Raw genomic sequence first — 15,341 nt, 5'->3', positions numbered from 1 at the left:
CAGTCTCGTAGACTAGTGAATATGGCGTCTCGCCTGTGCTAGTTTTTGGCATGGTGCAGTATGCCCATAGTACTTCTGGCAGCAGTTCAGGCCATAGCCCTTTGGCGTCCTCGAGCTTCTTTTTCAATATATTCAATATCGTTTTATTGGAGGATTCAGCTTGGCCATTGCCGGCGGGATGGTATGGTGTGGAGAGTATTCGTTTGATGTGCCATTTTTCAAAAAACTCGGTTGTTTTCTTTTCGACGAACTGAGCTCCGTTGTCACAACTGATTGCTTTGGGAATGCCGAAGTGACATATTATATTTTTCCATATGAACGCAATAACTTCTTGCTCACGTATTTGAGTGTATGCACCTACTTCCACCCATTTAGAAAAATAGTTAGTTAAAACCAAAAGGAAGCGTCCCTTACCTCGTCCTGCTGGGAGGGGTCCGACAATATCCATCCCCCACTTTATGAATGGCCATGACGAAGTGACGGAATGTAGGAGTTCTCCTGCTTGGTGTATCATAGGGGCATATTTTTGGCACTGTTCACATTTCCTGACGTAGTCTGCGGCTTCTTTTTTCATGGTAGGCCAGCAGTATCCTACACGGATGAGGCATCTGACGAGGGCACGATTTCCCGTATGGGCGCTGCAGTGCCCCTCATGTACTTCTTCTAGTACCCGCCTTGTTTGATTTGGACCAAGACATTTAGCCAGGGGGCCGCCGAATGTCCTTTTGTAAAGATCATAGTTTACGAGGCTGTATCTGACCGCCTGTATTTAGAGCTTTTTGGCTTCTTTCTTATCTTGTGGGAGCGTCCCTTCCTGCAAATATGTTACGATACGGTTGCGCCAGTCCCAAGTTAGGTTTATAGAATGTACCTCAACTTGGTCTATTGAGGAATGGAGAAGGGTGACCACATTTTCCTTGTTGATATTTCTGGTGGCTACCGCTAGCTTGGAGAGACCGTCCGCTTCGATATTATGCACCCTGGGTATCTGGTCGAGGCGACATTCGTCGAATTCTGGTAGCAGTTTGTGAATTTTTGACTGGTACTTTTGTAGTCTTTGTTCTTTAATTTGGAAAGTCCCAGTGACTTGGTTCACCACGAGTTGAGAGTCGCAATGGAGGATGAGTCGTCGAGCACCATATTTGAGGGCTAATTTCAATCCTGCAATAACAGCTTCATACTCGGCCTCGTTTTTAGTCATCTCGGGGCACTGTGTGGACTGGCAGATTACTTTGCCCGTAGGGATTTCAAGGACGAGTCCCATTCCTGATCCCGATGCATTAGATGCGCTGTCGGTGTAGAGGACCCAGAGGTTAGAATGTGCGGAAGCGCGAACCGCTTCTTGCTATACTTTAGGCAATATTTCCGCGCTGAAATCGGCGCTGAAATCGGCGAGCACCTGCAACTTTATAGCAGTTCGCGGTTGATATATTATATCGTGCTCGCTTAATTATATGGCCCATTTTGCCAACCTACTCGATAGTTCAGGTTTGTACAGGATGCCCCTGAGGGGGAAGGTCGTCACCACCTTTATAGGGTGACATTGAAAATATGGTCTAAGCTTTTGTGAAGCTACAACTAACGCTAGAGCTAATTTCTCAAGGTGAGGGTACCTTATTTCGGCATCAATTAAGGTTTTGCTAATATAATAACTTGGAGATTGCGTACCTTTGTTTTCACGGACCAAAACTGCACTTACCACGACTTCGGAGACTACTAGATATACCAGGAGGCATTCGCCAGGGTCTACCTTGACAAGTAGTGGCGGGGAGGACAAGTACGCTTTCAGTTTTCTTAAGGAGTTGGCGCATTCTGAATTCCACTACAGTCCGTGATCCTTCCTTAGTACGTTGAAAAATTTATGGCACCTGTCCGGCGATCGTGATATGAATGTCAATTTCTGTACCTGCTTTTTGCTGGTTAATGTCTCAGGTATTCCTTCGATGGCCTTGATCTGATCCGGGTTGACCTCGATACCCCTTTGCGACACTAATAAACCGAGGAACTTAGTTGAGGTTACACCAAAGGTGCACTTATCAGGATTCAATTTCATTCCGTATCGCCTTAATATTTTGAAGGCTTTCTTCAGATGACCAATGTGGTCCTCCTTCCTTTCCGATGTCACTAGTATGTCGTCGATGTAGACCTCCATAGTCTTGCCGAGTTGTTCTTTGAACGTTTTGGTGACTAACCTTTGGTACGTCGCCCCTGTGTTCTTAAGTTAGAATGGCATGACTCTATAGCAATACATTCCTTGGTGAGTGATAAAAGTAGTTTTTTCTTGGTCTTCTTCTGCTATTAGGATTTGGTTGTAACCAGAATAGGTGTCTAAGAAGCTTAATAGTTCGTGCCCTATCGTTGCATCAATGAGCTAGTTGAGGTGTGGTAATAGAAAGGAATTTTTTGGGCATGCTTTGTTTAGGTCGGTGAAGTCGACACATATCCGTCACTTCCCGTTCTTCTTTTTTACCATGACCACATTGGCGACCCACTGAGGATACTTTGATTCTCAGATGGAACCATTAGCGAGCAACTTATCGACTTCTTTACTGACTGCGTCATTGATTGCAATGTTGAACTTTCTCCTCATTTACCGCACAGGCTGGTGAAAAGGGTCGACATTCATCCTGTGTGTGGCGATGTCCCTTGGGATTCCCGACATATCTGAATCGGAAAAGGCAAACAAATCAGCATTGTTAGTTAAGAACTCATGGAACTTACCTAGTTCTGAGAGGTTGTGCCTGATATAAGCTTTTTTCATGCTGTCAGTGATGTCCAATTAAATGGGGTCGAGGTCTTCTATGGTTGCCTTGCAGGCTTCTACAACATCTGGGTCTTTGATGGCTTCTATTTGTATGTCGGGTTTGGTTCCCGATATGGCTGACTGCTATGCTTCCGCACTTGCCCCCTTTAGTTGTTGGGTGTGTGTGCAATCTTGGGCGATTCGGTAGCATTCTTGGGCGGTGCATTGCTAGCCCTGGATGCTGAATATTCCCCATAGGGTAGGAAATTTGATTACTTGATAGAAACTTAACGAGATGACTCGCATGAAGTGTATTCATGGATGCCCTATGATAGCGTTGTAGGCTATATCCTGGTTCATGACATGAAACGTCATTTCCAGAGTGACTCCTCCTGCCAGAACTGGCAGCACTATCTCTTCAGAGGTTCGTTCCACTACATTATTAAAACCCGTCAGTGTTATGTAATGCGATACTATCTTATCCTCGAGTCTCATCTGTATGAGGACTCGTGGGTGAATAATACACGCACCGCTTCCGTCATCTACCATTATTCTTTTTACATCGGTATTCGCGATACGTAATGTTATAACCAAAGCATCATTGTGAGGAAAAGACAAACCGTTGGTATCTGACTTATCGAAGATGATACTATCTTTGAGGTCATCGTACCGGTCGTGAGCGACTGTCGGCTTGAGTTTGTGTGTGGTAGTGAATTTCACTTGGTTGATTACCGCATCATCGCCACCTCCAATGATCATTGGTATGTTGTGAGCTGGTGAAGGCGGTTTTGGGGGTCCTTGAGGTTGATCGTGTCCACGAGCAAAGTTAACCCTTCCTCGATCTCTCAGCAGTTCTTTTAGGTGTCCCTGGTTTAGCATTCTTACCACTTCCTGTCGTAGACCGATGGAGTCTTCGGTCTTATGTCCTCTTTCCTGATGGAATTCACATAGAACATTTGATCTCCGGGTGCTCGTATCTGACTTCATCTTTTGCGGCCACTACACCCTTGTGCCGAGATTTTCTAGTGCATACACTATTTCTTAAGGAGAAACGCAAAAGTTATGAGCAGATAACAGTGGAGGCATACCTATTTCGTTTCGGTGTGGCACGATGTGTCGAGGCACGATGTTTGCATGTCCTGGAGGAGGCGGGATGGATGCCCGGATGTAGGGCTGATGCCTTTCTTGATTGAAACGGGATAGTTGATCCCTTCGACCATCATTGCAGTGATCTCTCCTTGTTTCGGTTTGGACGAACGTTAGCCGTTGGATCGGACCATTTAAGTCTTCCTCATCTGCCCTTACTTCGGCACAATAGGCATTATGGATTTCTTCCCATGTGGTGGGAGCGTATTTCATGAGCCTACTTAGCAGTTATTTGGTTGCTTTCGACCCGCTTCTATTTAACCCATTTTGGAAGGCTGCTACCGCCATCACCTCTGATACGTTCGGTAGGATCATTCTTACCCTGTTGAATCAGGCTAGGAAATCCCAAAGTCCTTCGCTTGTCATCTGCCTAACGGTGAAGATGTCATTTACCCTAGCTTCTGCCTTTTTTGCTCCCGCGTGAGCGGTGACGAATTTATCTGCTATTTCTTTGAACGTTGATATTGACCGTGCCAGTAGTTGGGAATACCATGTCAGCGCTCCCCCTGTCAGGGTTTCGCCGAACTTTTTTAGCAGCACCGATGACACTTGTTCTTTCGACAGATCGTTGCCTTTTACTGCAGTGACGTAGTGGATTATGTGATCTTCCCGGTCCGTGGTGCCATCATATATTTTCAAGTATGGCGACATTTTGAAGGTTATTGAAATAGAGTGAGGGGCTGCCCCTTCACTGTATGGTTGCTCGACGAATCAGCCTATGTTACGTTTTGGTAGCAACTTCGGAGCGCCCGGTATTTTATCGACCCTTTCTTGATGCTCCTTCATCTGATCACGGAGCATTTTGTTCTCATTTTCCATTTTCTTTAAGATGACCGCAAGTGGATCGTTACCAGCATCAATGACAGTATGAGTGTTACCTGTGCGTGGAGTTTCTGGTTCATCGACGACAATTGCGATTTTGCGTGTATTGTGCCTCCGATATCCCTTTGAACGGGTTTGTCCGAGTATGTTGCTCAAGGTGTTTGTCAGCCACTCTTCTAATAGCCTTTCACATCCGGTGGTGCTTCTTCTGCTACGGATGTTGAGGTTTCCCTCTCGCACGAGACAGTCATGCTTTCGTGCGGGGGAGGGGGGGTGAGGTATCTCCCTCAGGTGTAGCGCTTGGCATTGCATTTTCATTGTCTTTCCTGCCGGCTTCGTTGATGGAATCCAGAAGATTGTTCGTGACACCTACTATTGCCTTTAATCTTGCTTCCCCCTTTCCTGCCATTGTTGGTCTTTGCGAGGCTAAGAAGAGTGATTATCCCTTTCAAGGATCTAGATGAAACTAAAATCTCAGCTAAAGAAATCCCCACAAACGGCGCCAAATTGTTTGACTCAAAAGATATTGGAACCTTTTTGAATAAATCAATTAAAGAGAATGAAGGGGTAAATCTTTACTAAGTATAATAAACTCTAGAACAAAAGGTGTAAAAGATGAACACAATGGATAATGTTTCTTGATCTTGCGAAAATGAGTGATCGAACGTTAAGAATGCCAGTCTCTTATGTAGCAAAGTATTACAGTTAGTGTTCTTAGTTAAAAAAGCAAAAAGCCCCTTTCACAAGGTTTTTTTTCCTGCTATATATAAGGGACAAACCCCTTCTGAACCCTAGAAGGCATATCATAGGGAATATTCGAAAGTATATTCCTAGTGCCCCCTGTTGGGCCTACACTATTGTAAAAGTGATGCATCCTCTGTTCGCTGTCTGTCATCCTCCATAGAACGACGAGCTATGAAGATCTCGTTGTTTGTCGTATTCGCCAATAGTCGTGGTCATCCAAATTTCGACCCATATATAAAACAAACCAATAAAAGAGAAAACTGCCACAAATGCACACTAATTCACATTTAAGCGGTGTCAAAAAAAATTAACCTCCACATCCACCACAACCATCACCTCCACAGCCACTACCATCACCGCCGCAACAACAACCCTGGTGCGCACCACTACTGTTACTACTCACCACTGTCGTCGTTGCTGCTACACCAGCGACAGCGGCTCCAGCGCCGGCCAAAACAACCATACGACCGTCTTTTAATCTGCGACCAACACTGGGGTTCCTCGCACCTATTTCAACATCGCCAGCTCCTTTCTTCTTCTGCTTTTCTCTGTAGCTCAGCACAAAAATACCAAAAATAGGATCACAGAACTACACACTATGAACGCAATGTAGGCTGACTCCATACTAAGTATATATGCTTGTCGACTAACTACTTTAAAGGCTATATTTATAGTAAAGCCACCGTCCGATTACGATTGATCATTGTTTTTTCTCTCAGGTGCAACATGAGGAATTGTTCATACCCTATTGCCTTACTTTTTAAGTACTTGAGTGTAGCCCGTGGTTGAGCCAGATTTTCATTAAAAGATGTCAAAATATAAAGAAATCAATATAGAAAGAAATCAAACAAATATATATAGTAATTTTCCGGTGAACGTCGACATTATTTTATAATTAAGAGTCGCTTCGCCTATCCTTAGGCTCTTCACGGGGGTAAAACTACGTAACCCTGATCACCCTTTATCGAAAAATTACACGATAATATATAGATAAAATATTAAATTTTAGTGGTATAACATATATTGAATACCTTTTATCGGAGATTTTATTTTACTTCTTTCAAGTTTGAACACCCTACATGAAATTCTTGACTTCGCCAAACACCACTTGCTCTTCATAATCCTTAAATCAAATGACCAGCGCTTTATTAGAACTTTTCGTTTCATTTTTGGTTTCTTTGGACTCCAGTCTTACGCCTCTACTTCGACTTTTAATGATGTTCTTTTATTTTGTAGGTTTGACTAATTAGGAGTTTTACTTGGTCTACAGAATCTGAGCTCATATTTGGCTGGTCGATGCATGACTTCTGATTATTATTTTATTACTACCTTTCTTTCCAATTCGATTTGCGTGTCAGCCAAACAAACTATATTTGGTGATGGAAGACTAAACGTAGATGCTACCTGATCTCCATGTCATACAATATCCTGAAAAAGATGTCCTAATCATGACAAAATCAACAAAATCTTGATTGAAAAAGAAGAAGTGAGATTTGACATAATAATTTTGAGACTTGAAAAAAAGTAATTTTTGAGTTAAGTTGAAAAAAAAGATATTTAAAAATTAAAATTGCATTCTTTTTGAAACAACCATCATCTTAATTATTCAAATCAAAATTTAAAGTATCTACAATAAAGGATGGAGGGCTAGCATTCCACTCCACCGAGCCTGACATAAAATTAGTCACTCGTGCTAATGCATGAGCAACCTGATTCGCAAACCTTCGAACAACAGACAAAGACAGAAACTGAAAACCTTTTAAGAGGTTTTTACAATCAGAAATCACGTCAGATAAATACGAGTAAATATCTTCGGCCTTCTCAAATGCATTCTTCACAAATAGACTATCCATCTCGAGCTCTATCTTGGTGTCTTCGTAGTGAATTTTCAGCCAACTAAGAGCTTCCTTTACCGCCAATGCCTCTGCCATCATCGGACAGAATGTTGCTCCTATATATGTCGATCTACCTCTCAAAAACTCACCGTGCCTATCCCAACAACCATCCCTGCTCCAGCTTCACCAGTTGCAAGGTTGAAGGAAGCGTCAATATTGTACTTGAGGGCTAAACCATCTGGGGGTTTCCACTTTTGATTCTCCTCGTTATCCTGCCCATGTGAACCATATGGCGTGCGTAATTGGCGCCATTCTGATGAAGCTAATAACTTTATCTAGTATGCGATCCACCGTACTCGTTCTTTGGTTTCAGATTACACCATTTTTATAGTTCCAAATCTCCCAGCATATCATGATTGCTTCTTCAATCTCCTTCTTGTTCAATGTATGATTAAGCTTGTTAAACCACTGCTCCATATTCAAAATTGTTTCTGTCCATCCCACGTGAGATTGCAGCCAGCATGCCTTAGCTATGGTGCAATTAAGGAGGCAGTGCTCGATGGTTTCGGGGTGCTGCCAGCACAATGGACAAGTTGCATTATTCATCACATGTCGTCTGGTCAAGTTATCACATGTTAGGAGCACATTGTTCATCGTTCTCCACATAAAGTTTTTTTTATCTTTGGTGGGGTTCACAGCTGCCACAATGATTGCCAAAGTCGTCGGCGACTTGCCTCAATTTCATGTCCGACTTGATCATAAAGTCTCATGTAACCTCCACGGACTGTATACATGCCCTTTGGATCGAACAACCACATCTATTTATCCGGCCGTGAGGTCGAGCTTAGTGGTATTTTTTGTATTAGTTCAATCTCCTGTGCATTAAACATTGTCTCCAGCTTCACTTCGCTCCATGTTCGAGTCTCCTCACATATTAATTCTGACACGACCATCTCCTCCATCCCATTATTGCGCACACTTTGAATAACTTGCAATTGCTAATATGCATTTGGACATACATTTCACTTGAAAAAATATTACAGTTTTATGAGGAAAACTATTATTTACTTTTAAAAAACTGATAAAAACTACTTTTTCAAAATTGAAACTCATATTCAAATTTTTTGAAATGCATCTTAAAAAATGCAAATAATATATAACCAAACAAATATTTTAAAGATGAGTTTCGAAAAAAAGGGAAAAAAATTCTTGTGGACAAACATGTTAGACCTTCACTGTTTTTATGTAAAAAATAAAAATCAAACAATATTTTATCTTATAAATTAATTAATTAGTTATCTGAATCATGTATACCCCCTCTCTTTCTCTCAAGTCGGAAGGAGAGAAGAATGACTCCGCAAGGAGATGTTCTTAGTCGAATGTCCTTAAAATTCACTACGAAGACACCAAGATAGAGCTCGAGATGGATAGTCTATTTGTGAAGAATGCATTGGAGAAGGCCGAAGATATTTACTCGTATTTATCTGACGTGATTTCTGATTGTAAAAACCTCTTAAAAAGTTTTCAGTTTCTGTCTTTGTCTGTTGTTCGAAGATCTGCGAATCAGGTTGCTCATGCATTAGCACGAGTCGCTGATTCTATGTTAGGCTCGGTAGAGTGGAATGCTAGCCTTCCATCCTTTATTGTAGATGCTTTAAATCTTAATTGAAAAAGAAGAAGTGAGATTTGACATAATAATTTTAAGACTTGAAAAAAGTAATTTTTGAGTTAAGTTGAAAAAAAAGGTATTTGAAAATTAAAATTGCATTTTTTTTAAACAACCATCATCTTATTTATTCAAATCAAAATTTAAAGCATCTACAATAAAGGATGGAGGGCTAGCATTCCACTCCACCGAGCCTGACATAGAATCAACCACTCGTGCTAATGCATGAGCAACCTGATTCGCAGACCTTCGAACAGCAGATAAAGACAGAAACTGAAAACCTTTTAAGAGGTTTTTACAATAAGAAATCACGTCAGATAAATACGAGTAATTATCTTTGGAAGGAACCTCAGCGCTAGAATCACGAACATATGCCAAATAGGCCAAACACCCCTTCTCGACCATGCACCGAGCCTTCACATAAGAGATAACACTACATGTAGAATGACCAGAAGTCGCTCTCCATTCTAAACGAGGCAAACCTGGTAAAGCTAAGGTTACAGTCTTGGCATGACATTCCAAGATAGCATGGTAAGGTGATAACCAGTCCATCCCCAATATAACATCGAAGTCGACCATGTCTAGAAGCAACAAATCTACACGAGTCTCAAGACCCCCAATCACAACTACACAAGAGCGATGGACTCGATCTACCACAATAGAATCACCCACTGGTGTAGACACATAAACAGGAACACTCAATGAATCACTAGGCATGATCAGATACAGTGCAAAATAAGATGACACGTACGAGTACGTAGACCCTAGATCAAGTAACACTGAATCATCTTTATCACAAACCAGAACCGTACCTGTGATAACCGCATATGAAGCCTCAGCCTCGGGCCTGGCTGGAAGAGCATAACATCGGGGTTAGGCCCCACCACCCTGAACTACATCTCTGGGACGACCTGCTGCTGGGTGGCCTCCACCTCTAGTGGTCTGAGCCCCACCTCTAGCACCTCTACTTCCACCTCTAGCACCTCTACCCTCACCTCTAGCTGGCTGGGCAGGCTGTGGAACACCTGGTTCCTGAACCATAGCATGGGAACCCTATTGCTGCGACTGAGTACACACCAATCTCAGACAAGCCCTCCGGATATGACCATACTCACCACACTCATAGCATCCACCTGAGTGCTGCAGCTGAGGAAACTGAGACTGACCTTGGCGACCTAAATGAACATCCCGAAAACTCTGGAGCGGCGGTGCACTGATAGGAGCTGGTGGTGCATTGTAGGGCTGCTGATCAGAATACTGCATGCGAGAACCTCGACCACCTGAAGCACCATGAGAAACCTGAAGTGCTGACTGAAAGGGCCTAGGAGGATGGCCTCTACCATACGAATCCCTACCTCTAGATGAGGTACCACTGAATCTGCCTGAATGAAGGGGCCTCTTATCCGACCCATGACCATCTCCCTGCGACAGAACCATCTCCACTATCCTGGCCATATTGGCCGCCTCCTGGAAGGTAATCTCACTCCCAGCCTCCCTAGCCATCTGAAGACGAATCGGCTGAATAAGACAGTCAATAAACCTCCTCGCCCTCTCTCTCTCGGTAGGAAGTATGACAAGATCATGGCGAGCCAAGTCGATGAATCTGGTCTCATACTGGGCAACCATCATGGAACCCTACTGGAGACGCCCAAACTACCTCCGATAGGCCTCTCTTTGAGTGATGGGGAGAAACTTCTCCAGAAATAGCTGTGCAACTGCTCCCAAGTCAAGGCTGGCAATCCGGCTGGTCTAGCCAAGGAATAATCTCTCCACCAAGTCTTGGCGGATCCAGACAAGCAAAAAGTGTCAAAATCGACCCCATTGGTCTCAACTATCCCCATGTTCCTGAGAACCTCGTGACAGTTGTCTAAATAATCCTGGGGATCCTCAGTAGATGCACCACTGAAAGTAGTAGTGAAGAGCTTGGTGAATCTATCCAACCTCCACAAAGCATCAACGAACATAGCTGCTCCATCACCGGTCTGAGCTACCACACCCAGCTGAACTGATCCAACTGGCTGAACCGCTGGAGTCTGAATCTAGGGAGCTACCTGCTCCGGAGTGCGAGTAGCAGGAGTTTGTGCTCCTCTCCAGCCTGAGAGACGGCTAGCGCTACAGGAAGCAAGCCTGCCCGGGTGACACTCTCCATAAGGCCCACTAGACAGACCAGAGCATCCTGGAGTACTGGGGTAGCAATAAACCCCTCTAGGACCTGAGCTGGGCCCATCGAAACTGCTGGGGCCGAAACCTCATCATCAAATTCAACCTGAGGCTCCACTGCGGGTGCTGCTACTCTGGGCTGAGCTCTGCCCCTACCTCGGCTTCTAGCACGGCCTCGACCTCGCCCTCTGCCCCTCATGGGAGCTGCTGTTGGGGCTCGGGTTGCTGGTCAGTCGATAAGGAAGTGCGTGTTCTCTCCATCTGCGAAAGAACATAGTAGAATTTCAATTATCATTGAGAAACCAACCCGCACAACAGGAGAGAATAAATGTTGAATGTTTCCTAATTCTATAGCCTCTGGGGGATAAATACAGACGTCTTCGTACCGATCCCTCAGACTCTACTAAGCTTGTCCGTGAATTGTGAGACCTATGTAACCTAGAGCTCTAATACCAACTTGTCACGACCTGGATTTCCCACCATCAGGAGTCGTGATGGCGCCTACTCGTAGAAGCTAGGCGAGCCACGAAATATAGAAAATTCAATTTCTTTCATTTTTAACTCTTTTTAATGAATTGAATTAACATGTGATCAATATTTAAATAATAGCGAAAGATGAAATTAAGCAGAAGACTTAGACTAATATAATACCAAAACAAGTACGAAAATGCCAACATGCGTCTCTACCCAGAACCAGTGTCACAATATCCACGGACTATCTATAAATACTACATACAAATGTCTGAATAAGGAAATACAGTCTGTCTCGGAAACAAGTGAAAACAGAACATATAAATAGATAGAAGAGAACGTCAGGCCTGCGAACGCCTGCAGGACTACCTCGAGATCTCTGAGTGGACTGAAGGCTGGCTCCCCAAGTGCTACTATCCAAATGCTGCTCCGGTATCTGCATATAGTGCAGAGTGTAGCATTAGCACAACCGACTCCATGTGCTGGTAAGTGTCTGGCCTAACCCCGGCGAGGTAGTGATGAGGCTAGGACCAGACTCCAGATAAACCTGTGCAGTTATATAATATACAGCGGAAAATAAACAGGAATAAACAATTTAAATGGGAGGGAGTACACGCTACGGGAAAAATATCAAATCCAACATAAACTTAAGAGAAATATGAGAGAACGATTCAAGATCTACAACAAAACATTAATAATACTATTGCGGCGCGTAACCCGATCCCTTATCATTTAACACTGTTGCGGCGTGCAACCCGATCCATTTATATCACTGTTGCGGCGTCTAACCCGATCCAATGTAATATTTGTTGCGGCGTGCAACCCGATCCATATATAACAATGTTGCGGCGTGCAATCCGATCCAATATAATATTTGTTGCGGCGTGCAACCCGATCCATATATATAACAATGTTGCGGCGCGCAACCCATTCCAAATATACAGTCAACAATAATCATAACCATAGTCCAGGCAAGGGATCAATAACGAACTACACTATTCCGGTAAGAGAATCGACAACATAAATAAATACGTCTCGGACAGGGAGAAACAACTATAACCAATCTTAATCCAATATCCAACCATTTCAGCTATCACCAGTACTCAAACTTCGTAATTCCTACGAAAACAAACTTATTCCTTGCTCACTATCGAGAGTCATCAATTAAAGCGTCTGTAATATCATTTAAGAACACAACAAACTGAAATTTAAGACTCACGGTCATGCTTGAAACCAACGTATAGATACTCGTCACCATGTCTATACGTCGTACTCAATAAGAAGCAAATAGTAAATAGGACACAACTCCTAATCCCTCAAGCTAAGGTTAGACCAAACACTTACCTCGATGCCACGAACACAACTCAAGTTTCAGTTATAGCTTTACCCCTTGATTCCACCACCAATTCGCTCGTATCTAGTCACAAGTTACTTAATTACATCAATAAACGCTAAGAGAATCAATTTGAATATATGAAAATGAATTTCCTAAAGTTTTACCCAAAAAGTCAAAAATCGCCCCCGGGCCCACATGGTCAAAACCCGAGGTTCGAACCAAAACCCGATTATCCATTCCCCCACGAACTCAAATATATAATTTATTTTGAAATTGGACCTCAAATCGAGGTCCAAATCCCCAATTTTTGAAAAACCTAGGTTCTACCCAAAACACCCAATTTCTCCCATGAAAATCATTGATTTTGAGTTAAAATCATGTTAAAAGATGTTAAAGAGTGAAGAAAATGAGTTAGAAATCACTTACCAACGTTTTGGAGAAGAAAGGTTGTTTGAAAAATCGCCTCTTATGTTTTTGGGGTTTTGAAAAATAAAAAATAACTGAAAATCCTGTCTTAATATACTACTCTCAGATGCCCTATGCGGACCGCACAAAATCAACTACGGTGGCATATCCCTTCCTGTGTACTGTAGTCTCAGATGCCCTGTGCGGACCACACAAATTCAACAGCGGCTGCACAGCCCTTCCTGTGTACTGCAGTGACATGTTTTAGTATTTTGGCCATAACTTTCTTTATATATATCCAAATTGTGATTTCTTTATCTTTCTGGAAACTAGACACGAAGGGATACAACTTTCATTTTTGAATCATCTCAAAATTCCTTGTAGATCAAAAGATATAGTCTTCCGAAGTCGGACCAGTGAACCTATGCGGATGCGCACAAAATCAACCGCGGCCGCAGAGTCACCAGTGCGGACAACACAAACACTAGTGTGGACCGCACTAGCAGGTTCAGAGATTTGCAATTCTCTGAACATTCAGTAGCCATGTTTTAAGCCTAAGACACCCCGGAACCTACCCGAAACTCACCTGAGCCCTCGGGACTCCAAATCAAATGTGCATACTAACTCAAAAACATCATATAGACCTACTCGTGCAATCACATCATCAAAATAACATATAAAATCATGAATTAAATCTCAAAGCTCAACATTTTCATCAAGAACTCTCAAAGTTCATAACTCTTCAATCGGAAGTCCAACTCACGTCAAATAAACTCCGTTATTCACCAAATTTTACAATTATCTTTCAAATACTATAACAAGTTTGTACCGGGCTCCGAAACCAAAATACGGGCCCGATAAAAATGGTTTCAAACATTAATTCTTTTCTTTATTTCTTAGATAATTCAGTAAAATAATTTATTTCGAAAATTGATTTCTAAGGCTTGGGACTTCAGAATTCATTTTCGGGCATATGCCCAAGTCCCATATTTTACTACGAACCTCGTGGGATCGTCGGAACACGGATCCGAGTCCGTTTGCTCAAAATATTGACCAAAGTCAACCAAAAATCAAAATTTTAACTCTAAAATTTCTATTTCTCATATTTTCACATAGAAGGATTTCCGGATATGCGCCCGGGCTGCGCATGCAAATCGAGGTGATGCTAAATGAGGTTTTCAAGGCCTCGGAACACAAAATTCAATTTAAAAGCATCACAATGGAACAGATAAATTGTTGAAATTGTAGAGTGAATCTAATTTAATTGAATCATCCAACTTGAAAAATTTCTCAGTTGATGTTTCATTATTAGTTTTTAATAATTCATAGTATTATAAAACCTTTTAAACATTTAAAAAGTAGTACATGGAAAATATAAGCACTAGATTGTAGTTAAATGTGATAATCCTTGCTATTAAATAAAATCAATGAAGTGAAATAAAAGGAGGATTAAAAATCGTATTGTTTGATAAAAATTGGGGTATTATGAAAGAAATGAAATGTTGGTCTTTTACAAATAAAAAAGCTGTCTAATCAGGGATATAGTTTTATAAGCTGTAGACTACCTTTGTTCAAGAAGAACTCTCTATTTTCTTCCTTAAAATAGTTAATTCTGATTAATGTGGAATTGGTTCATATTTGAGACCTTGAACTAAGTGTACTTCTAATTGTTTTACCTAAAAATTTTGCTTACCAATATTTGCAGTGTACTTTAGCAACAACAAACCCTTCCTTCCGTCGTTGATGTTCATATTCCACATTAATCCTATGTTATTAGAAAAAAATATAAATAACAATATAATGATATTATTTATCAAAATATTCAGCATGTTGCGATGCTTACATAATGATTTCGAACAATCCTGAGACTGGAGTTAGTTGTAAAGCTAGGGTAAGACTGATACTCAGATCAGAATAAAACTGTTTAATCTAATACTTACATGATGCAATTTGTGTGGCATATGCCCTACATCTAATGACTGCCATATTATACCAACGATAATCCACCTATTT

This window comes from Nicotiana tabacum, chromosome 18 (assembly GCF_000715075.1).
Source record: "Nicotiana tabacum cultivar K326 chromosome 18, ASM71507v2, whole genome shotgun sequence".
Classification (NCBI taxonomy): domain Eukaryota; kingdom Viridiplantae; phylum Streptophyta; class Magnoliopsida; order Solanales; family Solanaceae; genus Nicotiana; species Nicotiana tabacum.
This window is presented reverse-complemented; position numbering follows the sequence as displayed.